At 42.9% G+C, this 15,510-nt stretch overlaps 1 long non-coding RNA gene across 2 annotated transcripts in view; it reads right to left on the bottom strand.

Moving 5' to 3' along the window:
• LOC122541897 overlaps positions 1 to 15,510 on the bottom strand; it is a 418,077-nt gene that overhangs the window by 264,839 nt on the left and 137,728 nt on the right. The gene's annotated exons all lie outside the window — the stretch shown is intronic.

Here is a 15,510-nt window from a genome sequence, read left to right as displayed (position 1 = left end):
ATCAAGAACTAACTTGTGGTGAGAGAGCAGCAGCTCACCTTCATTAATTCTGGCATCGAGTGCAGTTTTATTTCTCCTACCCTGATAACCGACGTGGTTTCTAACATAGCCTTTTCCAGCCAAAAATAGGCAGAGCAGACTTTGCCACTGTTCACAGTCAGACTGACGCAGACTTGAAGAGAAAGGATTCAAGTTAAAATCTGCCAAACGAAGCACAGGGCAGGCCTCAGGGCTTGCTGCTGGCTACGAATTACCTTGAAATCATTAAAACTCTTCCCTCCAACCTGACAGGGGAAGCAGAGAGGCAGACAGCCCTGTGGTGACTGTGCTTCTGCTGAAATATTACACAGTTGAGAGTCTAAATTGCAAGACTGTCATTTGAGGATTTAAATCCAGAAATAATAAAAAGGGTGGCAGCAAAAATCATCATGAAGCTGTGGGAAATACTGCAAATGATTCACATAATGTCCTTTAAGGCAGGAAATCTGCTGCCTTAAGTGATCTGCTCTGCACAAGGCTCAGATATTTTCCTAACCAAACTTTTCAGTGATATTATTACTCACCCATGCAGCAAGTGGGACTTGAACACAGACTTCCAGGCTCAGAGGGTAGGGAACACTACCATTGCACCATAAGAGCGTTGCGTTTGGTTCTGGAATCACTACAATGTGGCCAACTCTCAGTTTTGCACTGAACTGACCGAGGAAGCCAACTATTAATGGTTGAAGTTGATAATCATTACCACAAACTAAACAGGGGCAATAAATGTCAGCAGCAGCCTCAAAATTCCCAGAATATATTCAAGAAGGTGGAAGCGCCAATACTCTAACTCCCTGACAGAATGCAAAACAGCCTTAACCAGATGCCAGTTTGATTGTCAGTAGAAGGCAATGTTCTGAAAATGACACCACTGCACAAAATAAACACCAAATAATTCGAGAAATGAGCAGAAACTCTAAATAAATGAGATACGGTACTGCCCTTGCCCAGCACATTGGAGAATCTATTTGCATTCATTCTGCATTCTAAGACTGCCTCAAAGGGAGATTTGCAGACAGCACTCGTGAAGTAATATTGAAACAATCACGTTTATATAATGACTAAGCAAGGTGGCTTATTAATGCATTGATTGTACAAAAAAATGTTATCTGCAATTACAACATTTAAAAGACACTGACATAAATACATGAATAGGAAAGGTCTAGAGGGATATGGGCCAGGAGCTGGCAGGTGGGATTAGTTTGGGATTACATTCGGCATGGACTGGTTGGAATGAAGGGTCTGTTTCTGTACTGCATAACTTTAAGACACAAGCTCCAAGTTGCCCAGTTTTAAAAGTCTTCTCTCTCTTATTCCTTTACCACTGCTAACAGTAGGAACAGTTTCTCAATTAAACCCTGTACACTGCCCTGCATAATTTTGAACATCACCCTTGATATACAGTATAGGAGAAAGCGTTAGAGGCATACAGATCGCGCAGCAGGGCAGACCATTTGTTCTATTGTGGCTACACCAGAACTATGTAGTGTTCACAACTTCAGCCACGTCCCAAAGTACTTTTTTTAAAAAATCCCCTCTCTAAACCTCTACCTCTTACTCCAAATCTAGGCCTCATGGTTACAGACCCTTCAAACCAGGAGAGTAGGGGCTTCTTATCACTGTTGCACGTGGGGCTTGCTCTTAAGACAGTGTGCATGCAATGCTGTGACTCCGTCTGCCAGTGCTGACTATGGTGGGTGTGCAAGCTGCACACACTGAAATCAGTTTAAAAATCACACAACACCAGGTTATAGTTCAACAGGTTTATTTGCAAGTACAAGCTTTCGGAGCTAGCTACCTGATGAAGGAGGGGTGCTCCGAAAGCTAGTGTTTCCAAATAAACCTGTTGGACTATAACCTGGTGTTGTATGATTTTTAACTTTGTATACCCCAGTCCAACACCAGCACCTCCACATTAACACGGAATATCAGTGCTAGTCACACAGAGTCATACGGCATGGATACAGATCCTTCGCTCCAACCAGTTCATGCCCAATTTAATCCCAAACTAAACTAGTCCCACCTACCTGTCCCTGGCCCATATCCATCCAAATATTTCCTATTCATTTACTTATCCAAATGTCTTTTAATTGTTTACCACTTCCTCGGGAAGTTCATTCCACACACAAATCACTGCGTTTAAAAAAAAAATTGCCCCTCATGTCTTTTTTAAATCTCTCTCCTCTCACTTAAAAACATGCCCCTCATTTTGAAATCTCCCATCCTAGGCAAAAGACCCTATCTACACCTCCAAAAGACCAATACCCTAACTATACCTCCTAATATTGTATAAATCTCTATCAGGTCACCTCTCAACCTCCTGTGCTGCTCCAGTGAAGCAAGTCCCAGCCTATCCAGCCTTCACTTATAACTGAAACTTTCCACACCTGGCAACATCCTGGTAAATCTCTTCTGAACCCTCTCCAGCTTGATTATATCCTTCCTGTAATTGGGCAGCCCGAACTGGACGCAGTATTCCAGAAGAGGCTTCACCAATATCCTGTACAACCTCAACATCACTTCCCAACTCCTATACTCAAAGGGCTGAGCCATGAAGGCAAGTGTGCCGAACGCCTTTTTAACCACATTGTCTATATGTGACGCAAACTTCAAAGAATTTGTGCTTGGCACCCCTAGTTGCTCTGTTCTACAATGTATCCCACCCTTGTTTGTTGTAACAAAATGCAATACCTGACATTTATCCAGACTGAACTCCATCTGCCACCTTTCAGCCCATTGATCAAGATCCCTTTGTAACCTTAGATAACCTTCTGTGCTGTCTACAATGGCACCAATTTTGGTATCACCCACCAACGTACCAACCATGCATGTCTGTTCTGTAGATATTTTCTGATCAGTGTTCAGAAATGTTATTACACACTGAGTTTTGAGAAGATTTGTAGCTCAGGTTGACGTTCTGAATGTAGGTTTGCTCACTGAGCTGGAAGGCTTGTTTTCAGACGTTTTGTCAACATACTAGGATCCGGAGGCTCACCGAAGATGTTACCTAGTACGGTGACAAAAAGTCTGAAAATGAACCTTCCAGCTCAGCGAGCAAACCCACACCCAGTTATTGCACACCATTGGAGTGTCGAACTTGAACCGAGGACCCCTCTCACAGAGAGAGGGACACTATCACTGCATCACAAGAGCTCGCTAATGTCAGCTTCGTAAATTACAACATGATGAACTGTTTCAAAGGGCAGCACAGTGGTTAGCACTGCTGCCTCACAGCGCCAGGAACCCGGGTTCAATTCCACCCTTAGACAACTGTCTGTGTGGAGTTTGCACGCTCTCCCTGTGCTCTGGTTTCCTCCCACAGTCCAGAGATTTGCAGGTTTGGCCATGCTAAATTGTCTGTAGTGTCCAGGGATGTGCAGGCTATGTGGATTAGCAATGGGAAATGCAGGGTAACAGGCACAGGGTAGGGGACTGGATCGGAGTGGGATGCTGTTCAGAGGGTCATTGACAGGTTGAATGACCTTCTTCCATACTGTAAGGATTCTACGATTCAAATAAACTAACCAACAGAGTTAATCAGTCCCTGATGAGCTAATCACTATTACCAATAACACTGCTGAAATCTCTCAATTTCAGAGGCTTCAAATAGATCTGCTTTCATTCTTCCACATTCGAAAGGAAACACCGGCTTATCCAACACTCCCACCAAAACTAAAACATGCCACTCTGTAATAAAACAAAGGACAGCAGATGTTGGAAATCAGAAACAAAAATAGAAATTGCAGGAGAAACTCAACAGGTCTGGCCGCATCTGCAGAGAGAAAGCGGAGTTAACGATTCGAGTCGAGCGATCAGTCTTCAGAATCATCACAAGTGTCCTTTATAGCCTCTCCAGTGACAATGACAACTTCCCGAGATGGATAATCTCTATTTTCTCTACATAATTGAAGCCTTTCATCCTTATACTCTCTCTCGAAGACTTGGGTATCCATCTTGAACTATCTGGACCAGAATTAAATACTGTGCTCCACATTTGAAGCTGAATCTGTTATTTTTAGCTATTATTGGCATTAAGATCAACAAATGCCCTCAGATCTGATCAAAATGGATAACCACAATAACATCGCACTCATTTTGGCACCAAATTTCCAGATCTACTCCCTTATCGAAAACTAAAGCAAGGCTTCTGCTCAAGGAACTGAATTTAAAAAAAACTTCTCTACTTCAGTCAAGTGTTTGTACATTAGCAATGGAATAGGTTGCTAATAAAATAAAAATAAAATATAGAAGGAACAATCAGAAAGGCACGTTAGAACAATCTTTTGAAAAAAACGCAAACAAAGCTTGTTTGAAATTGTGGTTGTCTTGAAATGCTGAACACTGAATATTAATTTCATTCTGTGACAACCTGAATAGGGAAGGGCAAGGCTTGAAAGGAATTGCTCAAGAATTGAATACAATGATTGACAGATTCAGAACAAATCTGTCAGTGGCTGCAGGGCAGGAGGGGAGTAAAATGGAATGAAATGCTGGTGGGAGCAGAGGAGAGACAACGGCGGATATTCAGCTGCAAAATTGAAAATAAAGAATTAATAAGTTAGCACATTGTTAGCCATAGACTTTGAAAGTGCGATAATCTGCAGCATTTTTAAGTTTCCTTTTCAAATACAAACAATGGGAAAATCATCAGCACAAGTGGTTTGTTAAGAGTCATCGTTCTGATTCAGAGGTCCGAGTCGAAGTGTGATCCTTGGATGAAGAGAGGTGAGAAACTGGACGATTAGATTCTTAGCTTAAAACGTGGGGTGAATTCCTCCATCTATTGTGTTCTTACTTTTCTATTTTTTTGTCATAAATCCTAGGTCCAAATTTATAAAGGAAATGCAAATTTATCACAATTTAATCAAGCTCTCTCACCAGCCAGTACATTAGCTGGATTTCAGACAGAGATCAACAGCTTTGTCGACACCACAGGAATAACTCAAGGGACAGGCCAGAATGGTTTAGAACACTCCTATTTCTTCAACTGTTAGCAAATCTGCCAATGGACTGCTTTTTCTAAAAGACAAAAAGAACAGAGCCAGTAACTGATTCTTCCAGCACCATGTCCACTCCCATCCAAAAAACACGGACATTTCTTCACCCAGAGAGTGGGGAACCTGCGAAATTCTCTGCCACAGAAAGCAGTTGAAGCCAAAACATGGAATGTTTTCAAGATGGAGATAGAGATAGTTCTTAGAGCCAAAGGGTTTGGGGAGAAAGTGCAAATAGAGGACTGAGTTGGCTGATCTGCCATGATAGTACTGAGCATAGACTTAAGAATTATGGTCAGGTCATTGAGGAGAGATGTTAAAAAGCACTTCTATACACAAAAAGAGTAGTGGAGGTTTGAAATTCTCTTCCTCAAATGACGGTCGTTGCTAATTCAATTGTTAAATTTAAATCTGAGATGAACAAACTTCTGTCAAGCAAGGATGGGAAGGCGTATGGAATTCGGCCACAGATCTTACTGAGTGATGGAGCAAGCTGGAAGGGCTGAATGGCCCACTCTTGTTCCTTTTTACTATGTTTCTATCCCGTAATATCACCACCAATTTTTGTGCATTTAAATCCCAATGCCACCATCACGAATCTGCAACAAGCAACTCATCATCAATTACAATGACCTGCAATCAGTGATCCTCAAAGTCAGCTGGAACTTGAGAAGCACAGAGGCAGGGAATAGAATGATACCAACAAGGAGCTTACTTGGGGCAATCAGAAAACAGTAATCTGGTATGCAGTGAAAGATAAAAACAAAACTCAGCGAATCCGACAGCATCTGTGGAGAGAGAAATAGAGTTAATACTTCAAATCAGAGTTGAAGAGGGCCTGGAAACATGTTGGGTTAGGAACAAGTTGGACAGATGACAAAGACTTCTCAGTGCACAAAACAAAGAAAGGAAAGACTAATGTAGTGAAGAATTAATGCAAGTGAAATGCCGGCCTTAATGATGCATGTTCATAGCAGAAAATAGAGCACCTCTGCTCAGAGCAAACCCAAACAAGACACAGAGGTGGAGATGCAAGACAAAAGCTCATAGTCAGAAGTTGTGGGACTCAATATTGAGTCCGGAAGGCTGTAAATTTCCTAACCAGAGAGTCAAATACTACTCCTCCAACTTTCACTAAGCTTCACTGGAACACTGTACCAGACCCAGGAGAGAAACGATAGCAAGATAGTTTTGTCAAAATGGCAAGGTTGGAGTCATTTCTGCAAACAGAGTGGACACATAAATAGACAAAGTCTCTTCTCTGGGGTGGGGGAGTCCAGAACTAGAGAGCATAGGTTTAGGGAGAGAGGGGAAAGATATGAAAGAGACCTAAGGGACAACTCTTTCACACAGAGGGTGGTATGTGTATGAAATGAGTTGCCAGTGGAAGTGGTGGAGGCTAGTACAATTATAACATTTAAAAGGCATCTGGATGGATATATGAATAAGAAGGGTTTGGAGGAATATGGGCCAGGTGCTGGCAGGTGGGACTAGATTGGTTTGGGATATCTGGTCAGCATGGACAGGTTGGACCAAAGGGTCTGTTTCCATGCCTATGACTCTATGACATTGGCAAAAATATGACCCAATCTGCATTTAGGCTCATCAAATGTCTTTGAAATCTCCAGCAACTACAGTTTTTAATGTTCACTATTCAACTCAATGCTTCATTCTTGCTCTAAATAAACCTTGAACATCCCCATATCATAAAATAGTAAGAGAAACTCAAAAACACTGTTTTGCTGTTAGAGTTATGAGTCAAGTGTTGAAAACATTTACAAAACTCAGCACCCATCTATTACCTTCAACATTCACACCTTCCACCACCAGTGCATTGTGACTGCAGAGCTTAGGACTGACAAAATACACTGTGGCAACGCGCCAAGCCTCCTTCCTAACCTGTAAGCTCTACCAACCTGAAAGACAAGGCTAGTAGATGCATGGAGACCTCCACAACAGGCAAATTACCCTCAGAGTTACACACCTTACTGACTGGGAATGATATAGTCAGCTTTGCACTGTTATGGGGTGGGAGTCCTGGACCTTCCTCGCTAACATCCTTATGGGTTTACCTGCAACTCTCTAAGACATTTCTTTTGTCACCTTCTCAAGTCAATTAGGGATGGGCAGGAAATACTGCCCACATCACAATAATGAAATAATAAAGGGATGGAGTTGTTGAAAGTCACAAGTCAGTGTGCATTCTTCGTCACCAGTTTGTAAATGGCAAAATGTTGGATAGCATCTGGAACAGTGATTGAAAATAGAGCTTCTAAACACAAGAAATATTCCTTTATTGGTGCGAATATTGCAGAGAGACTTTCCTTCCTCAGTTTTGAAATGGGCTTTTTCTTTATTCACTTTGGGACATAGTTGATCTCACTCTTGGTGCACCTTCTCTGCAGCTATGACATTGTATTTCTGGCTCTGTTTTATTAACCTAATGCACTTTGTTTGGTATAATCTGACTGTACTGCATGCAAAACAAAACTTTTCACTGTACTTAGGTACACGTGACAATAATAAATCAAATCAAAACAGAGCAGATGCTGCTGGCTGGACCAACATTAATTGCCCGTCCTCGTTGACCTTGAGAAGGTGGTTGTGAGCTCACTTTTTGAACCATTGTTGCCCATGTGCTTTAGGTAGACCCACAATACCACGTGGGAGGGGATTCTAGGATTTTGACCCAGGAACAGTGATATATTTCCAAGTCAGAATGGTGAGTGGCTTGGAGGGGAACTTGCATGTTGTATGCACCCCATGTTTGGTTGGATAAGTACAGCAGGAAAAAAAACACAGTTTAAAATCCAAATAACCTGCAGTGTTTCTTGGAAAATTATTCTCTTCAAAAAAGCATTTTATCAGCAAGATGATCTCCTCCTCACATTTCCTTCCCTCAGGGAGATTTGTGGACCAGGATTTGAAACAGCTCAAGTAATAATTTTGTTGCAACAAATTTATTCTTTCTCATCTTCACAAATTGTTATTTTATTACACTCTAGAGCATTCCTGAACACGCAGAATAGCTTGTGACATTTTATCTTGAAGTGGCTTCTGTTTATCCAACTACCCCTCACTCACTTGAATCTTATAATTATCTTGTAACCGTATTTGTGCTGTGAAATAATTATACCAAGCGCTACACTCCTCTGTACACCATTCCACAAGACCAGTTCCAACTATTACATTTAAATTTTGTGCTTATAAGGGGTACAGCTGCAATCATTAACAGTTCAGGTTTCCTACAATGAACCAGGTTTCCCATCACTGACTTGATTCACACTGCAATTTTCAGAGAAAAGCAATAGTGAGGGAATCTCACTCAACAATACAAAGAAACTAGAGGGCTTAGGGTTTTTCTTTTACTCATTTATGAGAAGTGCTGACAAAGCTAATTGCCCTGGAACTGAGCAGCTCGCACGGTCATTTCAGAAAGCTGTTAGGAACTAGCGAAGGTGCTGTGGGTCTGAAGTCACATGGAGACCAGACCAGGTAAGAATGGCAGATTTCCCTCAAGGACATGAATAAAGTAGCTGAGTTTTTGCAACAATTAACAGGTTGCCATTATGTCAACTTTTTGCCCCAGATTCATTCTGATTCGAATTTTACCATCTGCGTTTCATGGGAGTCCAGCTCACATCCCCTGAACATTCACCTGGAGATCCGTATTACTAGTCCAGTGAAATTACCACGTCACCAGCTCTCCATATCGTCAGTGTAGCTGCATTTACTGAAGTTTATTTTCCATTTCAAAGCTCAGCTCCAATCTACAAGCAATTGTCGTGGGAATATCTTCAAAGACAGGGAAACAACCTATCCTCCTTGGAGTGATGCTATCAAAGATGGGGCTGATGACAATCTCATCTCACATTAAAATCAGTTCACTTCTTCTTGCAGAGTTCCATTGGCTCTGGCAACAAGGCATTGACATTCAAATTCTTATCTTGCCTTTGTAATCTCCTACCATTATGAACAGCATGGTGGCTCAATGGTTAGCACTGCTGCTTCACAGCGTCAGGGACCCAGGTTTGATTCCAGCCTCAAGTGATGGTGTGTGGAGTTTGGACATTCTCCCCTTAACTGTGTGGGTTTCCTCCGGGTGCTACAGTTTCCTCCCACAGTCCCAAGATGTGTAGGTTAGACGAACTGGCCACGCTAAATTGCCCAGTGTCCAGGGATCTACAGGCTAGGTTGGTTAGCCATGGAAAATGTAGGGTTACAGGGATAGGAAAGGGGGTGGGCCTGGGTGGGATATCTTTTGGATGGTCAGTGTGGACTCAATGAGCCAAATGGCCGGCTTCCACACTGCAGGGATTCTATGATGATTCATTCCACATGCTCCAAGGCGTCTGACTTCTTACACATCCCAGAACAGAGAGTGGGCTAAATGGCCCGATAACAATTAAGAGAACTCTGAGTTTACTTGCTTCACCTCTGGCAGTCACGCTTTCAAATGCCTGAGCCCTGAGTCTTGGACTTCACTCTTAAAACCTCTCCACCTCCAACTCCCACTCTTCTGACTTTCTTCCAAATCCACTGCCTTGACTGCTTCATATCTCTTCTGTGGTTCAGTGCTGAAGCTTCATTTGAGAATGCTCTGGGAAAGCATCCTTGGACATTCTCCAATAGTAAAGGCATTATATAAACACAAGTTGTTGTTGTACGGGGAACTGCAGTTCTAAAACTGAAGAAAGATTGTATCAATTGGCACAGGTGGGACAACACAACTTTACGATTGTACCTCAGGGTAAGGCAGACTGACAATAACTGGAATGCAAGATATATACAGGGAGTTTAACAAATTGCAGATGTTTATATAAAAAGAAAGCGTCAGGAAGAGAACACTGATACCCCTCACAGTAATTAATCACTAACCACATCAACTTGCTGGATCCTAATGCCAGAATCTTATTAAAATCTCAGTGCTGGAGAAACTCAGCAAATCTGTGGAGATGGAAGGAATTTTATTAAGCTTTGTGACCTGGAGCTTTTTAATACCTTGTTTTTGCTTCCAGTCCATGAACAGCATGGTGGCTCAGTGGTTAGCACTGCTGCTTCACAGCGTCAGGGACCCAGGTTTGATTCCAGCCTCAAGTGATGGTGTGTGGAGTTTGGATATTCTCCCCTTAACTGTGTGGGTTTCCTCCGGGTGCTACAGTTTCCTCCCACAGTCCCAAGATGTGTAGGTTAGACGAACTGGCCACGCTAAATTGCCCAGTGTCCAGGGATCTACAGGCTAGGTTGGTTAGCCATGGAAAATGTAGGGTTACAGGGATAGGAAAGGGGGTGGGCCTGGGTGGGATATCTTTTGGATGGTCAGTGTGGACTCAATGAGCCAAATGGCCAGCTTCCACAGGTTGCATGGTGTGGAACAGCAAGGAAGGAATGCCTGGCCATGAATATCCCAAGAGACCAATTATATGTGAGGCAGTTTTGATGGAGATGCATTTTGAAGAATAGAGACATAGCCTATTTTCTAAATGGGGAGAAAATTCAGAAGTCCGAAGTGCAAAGATACTTGGGAGTTCTAGTCCAGGATTCTCTCAGGGCAAATTTGCAGGTTGAGTCAGTGGTTAGGAAGACAAATGCAATGATAGCATTTCTTTTGAGTGGACTTGAATATATAAAAGCAAGGATGTACTCCTAAGGCTCTGGTCAGACCACATTTGGTGTATTGTGTAGAGTTTTGGGCCCCATACCTCAAGATGGATGTACTGGCCCTGGAGTGCATTCAGAGGAGGTTCGCAAGAATGGTCCCAGGAATAAAAAGCTTAACATATGAGGAACATTTGAGGATTCTGGGTCTATATTCGATGGAGTTTAGAAGGATGTGGGGGGGGGGGGGGGGGAATCTAATTGAAACATATAGAATACTGAATGGCCTGGACAGATGTGAAGATGTTTCCATTAGGAGAGATTAGGAATCGAGGGCACAGCCTTAGAGAAAAGGGAAGATCTTTTAGAACGGAGAGAAGGAGAAACTTCTTCAGCCAGAGAGTGGGGAATCTGTGGAATTGACTGCCACAGAAGGCTGTGGAGGCCAGGTCATTGGAGTATATTAAAGACCGAGATAGATAGGTTCTTGATCATGGGTTGCAGGGAGGAAGCAGGAGAATGGGGTTGAGAAATGTATCATCCATGATTGAATGGTGGAGCAGACTCGATGGGCTGAATGGCCTAAATTCTGTCCTATGTATTATGGTCTTATTTTTATGAAGATTGCTGCAAATATCTCAGGATCAGAGTTTTCAATTAATGGAAGAGCCCTGTCAGATAAAAGGTCATAGACCCAAATCATTGGCTGCTGAGGTATTTCGGGCAGTTTCTGTTCTGACTGTGACGGTGTTTGGTTTGCTTCTGGGAGGATTGATGCTCCCTTGTGTAAGACTGAGGCAAATCACAGGCACTTAATCCTCTTAGCCGATTCACTTCAAAAGGACCGCTCAAGGTAATTTATTGTTTCAACCACAGAAAAGATCAAAACAATCCTCCAACCAGAAGCATATAAAGGAGAACACAGCTACAATGTGAATAAGGGTCCATTGGTGCAATGCTGGACTTATGCAATTATGTTAATTTGCTGTTGGGGGAGCTTCTGAATGTAAACTTGATTTATCCATTGTAGCCGTTCCCATTGGGGTCTATGGGGACATTGTCTTAAAGTTAGGACCAGGCCATTCAGGAGAGATGTTAAGAAGCACTTTTACACACAAAGATATGGGTTTGAACTTCTCTCCCACAAATGGCAGTCAATGCTAGATCAGTTGTTAGTAATTAAATTGGAGATGATAATTAAGTTTTGTTAAACAAAGGTATTAAGGGATATGTGCCAAAGGCAGGTATATGGAGATAGGCCACAGATCAGCCATGATCGCACTGAACGGTGGAACAGGCTTGAGGGGCTGAATGGCCTAATCCTGCTCTTATATTCCAAGTAAACTTCCAGACATCTGTTGAAATACAACAAGTTACAATTTGTTTTGTTTAATTAAATGTTTCCCCCCCCCGCACCCCTCAGGATTTTTTGTTAATCTGGATTGGATAGTTAATACACGAAGGGATTATGCCATTTTCATCACTGCCCTTGGACAGTCAAGCACAGACACCGAAAGAAATATTGCAACAGGTAGAGGCCATTCAACCCTTCTGAACCAACCTTCCCCATTCAAGTCATTCATTGGAAAGAGGAAGAGGAGCCCATTTAGCCTGCTGCACAATTCAGTAAGACCGCGACTGATTTGATCGTGGCATCACTTTCACTTTCTTGCCTTTCCATCACAATCTTCGACTCCCTCATTCATCAAAGAACTGGTATTAACTCAGCCTTGAGTCTACTAAATCATCCAGACCCTCATGCTCTTGGAATTCGAAAGATGGACGTCTCTCAGTTCCACCATTCAATGAGATCATGGCTCCTCTGTGGCTTAACTCCATACACTTGCCTTTGGCTCAAATCCCTTAATGAAAGCCCTGTCAGAAGCCCTGCTTCTTTCACCACTGATGCTCCCTGGCCTGCTGAGGTATTTCGGGCAGTTTCTGTTTTGACTGTGACGGTGTTTGGTTTGCTTCTGAAGAATTGAAGTTCCCTCGTGTCGGATTGAGGCAAATCACAGGCACTTAATCCTCTTAGCCGATTCACTTCAAAAAGACCGCTCAAGGTAATTAGAGCTGAAAAATGTGTTGCTGGAAAAGCGCAGCAGGTCAGGCAGCATCCAAGAAGCAGGGGAATCGACGTTTCAGGCATAAGCCCTTCTTCAGGAAATAAGGTAATTTATTATTTCAGCCACAGAAACCTTTGCTTAACAAAAATATATCTATCTCAGCTTTAAAATTAACAACTGATGCCGCATTTGAGTTGCAAACCTTTACCATCCTGTGTGTTTAGAAGTACTCCCTAACATCTCTCTTGAATGATCTGGCTTTAATTTTTACACAACGCCCCCCCAGTTGGAAAGAATCCAATGGATAAATAAAGTTTCCATTCAGAAGAGCGGCCAAGGACAAATTAAAACTCTTTGTCCTTTTCCACCTTAAATGGGAGACCCCTTATTACTGAACTGTGCCACACCACCCCCACCCGCTAACTCTAGATTCTGCCCCAGGGACAACACTCCCTCAGCATCCACTTGCTAAGTGTCCCCTTGAGCTTGATACGTTTCAGCAAGATCTCCAGTCTTCCTTCTAAATTCCAATGTGCATTCAATCAATCTGTTCAACCATTCCACATTAGGCAACCAGTTTGTTCCAAGAACCAGCCAAGCGAGCCTTCTCTGAACTGCTTCCAATGCAATTAAATCTCTTCTTAAGGATATCCAAACAGTCAGCAGTGCTCCAGGTGCAGTCTCACTCTCTCATTTTATCCTCATCCTTCTGGCAAAGCCTGATCTGTGCTTCAAGCAGAGAGTCATCTTTGATGCATATCTCTTGACACAATCATCCAACAAAAGCCCATCAATCTCTCTTTTCAATCAGATGCAATCAGATTTTATAAATGTTCTCAGGTCATTATAACTGAACTCAATATTTATCAATGTTGTGATCAGCACTCCAGTGTGGCAGCGCTCACAGCTAGCCACGTTTCCAGCCTCTCCCCACCTTCAAGGTTATTCAGACTGACCAACCGAACAGTTGCAAGGGAGAGTTGGTTTCACATGGTGAAGATGTCCAACACCTTAAAAAGTGACATATCCCAGTGCACAACAGCTCCTGAGGTAACAGAGATAGCCAAAGCACTACTGGCTAGATCATAGGCTGGCACTGGAAAAGCACAGCAGGTCAGGCCGCAACCGAGGAGCAGGAGAGTCGATGTTTCGGGCATAAGCCCTCCATTCCTGATGAAGGGCTTATGCCTGAAATGTCGACTCTCCTGCTCCTCGGATGCTGCCTGACCTGCTGTGCTTTTCCAGTGCCATACTTTGCAAGACTGACTCTCCAGTACCTTCATTCCTCCCCCTCTCTATACAGAGTGAGCAATAAATGCTCCTTCTAATTACTTTATTGCGTTGCATGGATCTCGGTGGTTTGTGCGTGGCACTGACTTCCCGACGCAGACTGCAATGTGCCAGCATGCTGATTGGCATTATAGAACCTCTCACTGGCTACACTGCTGGGCTTAGAGGGAACACTACTCTCAAAAGGCAACCGCGGTATAGAAAGCTCACATCACTAATGATGACCCATAGATCGCTGTTAAAAAAAAAAGCAGGAGCTTCATCTCTCCTTCCTCTGGGGGCTAAGGAAATTCAGCATGTCCACAAAGATTCTTACCAATCTTAACAGACGCACCATAGAAATGTCCTATTTGAGTAACCACAGTGTGGTATGGCAACTGCTCTGCCCAACAAGCAAGAACCTACAGAGTTGTGAAGACAGCTCAGTCCATCAGACAAACCAGCCTTCCATCCTTTAGTCGAGCAATTCTAAATTACTTTCTTTTTAAAAGGGGATAACAGTTCTGATGAGATGGTTTGTTTATTTGCCAAGCGTAATGTTCTTATGGTTAATTTAAAAAGAGTTTGAGAGAGTAAACTGCAAAGGTAATAATTGCCTATCAAATAATTGCTCATCGCCCCACGCTGCTGCACACCTCTTCCATTTTCCGACTGACGTTATGTGCTATTTTTCCTCCAAATCCAATAGCACTTATAGAGATCTCGGGATATTGATCGCCAAGTTAGCAGAAAATGATCCAAGCCATCGGTCTTCTCTGCAGCACCAAAGTGCCCAGAGGAAGAAATATTCAATCAAACACTGTGCGTCGTGCATGGCTAAATCCAGCTAACAGTACAAGCAGCCACTGCGACATCAGAGAGCTATCACTGCAATAATGTGTATTTTAACAGCTAACCAAGGAAGGAATCAATTGAATGAATTACATGTAGAAACAGGCTGCACCAGAATCCAGTGAGAAAAACAACTTAAGACAAGTTTGTGTTTCTGGGCCTGCACTTAGAGGCTGATATCATCATGTAATCCCCACTCTTCAGACAATCCTTTTCCTTCAAAACAGCCACCAGTTCACGCTCCTCCAACACCTCCCCTTCCACTCTTTCTGGTCTTAGCACCCATCATCCCATTTCCAATATCTCATTTTCTTCCCCAAAGTATTCTCGTTGTTAATATTTTGCCTCTGTGCTGCCTTCATTATTCTCTGGATGGCCAGTTCCAGAATGGTACCAAACACAGCAGTCTGTGACATTTTCTGCAATTACATCATCCACTCTCAACCTCTTTACATTGTTGAAAGTAACAGTCAAGATACTCCTTCCAATGTCTCACTGTCCAACTGTTCACTGTTGACTGCACAATGTTCAGCACCACTCAACTCCTCGGACACTGCAGCAGCCCATGCCCATCTACAGAAAGATCTGGACAATATTCAGGCATGGGGAATGTTAGGACTGCAAATGCAGAGTTGAGAATGTAATGCTGGAAAAGCACAGCAGGTCAGGCAGCATCTGAGGAGCAGGAGAAT

This window comes from Chiloscyllium plagiosum, chromosome 38 (assembly GCF_004010195.1).
Source record: "Chiloscyllium plagiosum isolate BGI_BamShark_2017 chromosome 38, ASM401019v2, whole genome shotgun sequence".
Classification (NCBI taxonomy): domain Eukaryota; kingdom Metazoa; phylum Chordata; class Chondrichthyes; order Orectolobiformes; family Hemiscylliidae; genus Chiloscyllium; species Chiloscyllium plagiosum.
This window is presented reverse-complemented; position numbering and strand designations above follow the sequence as displayed.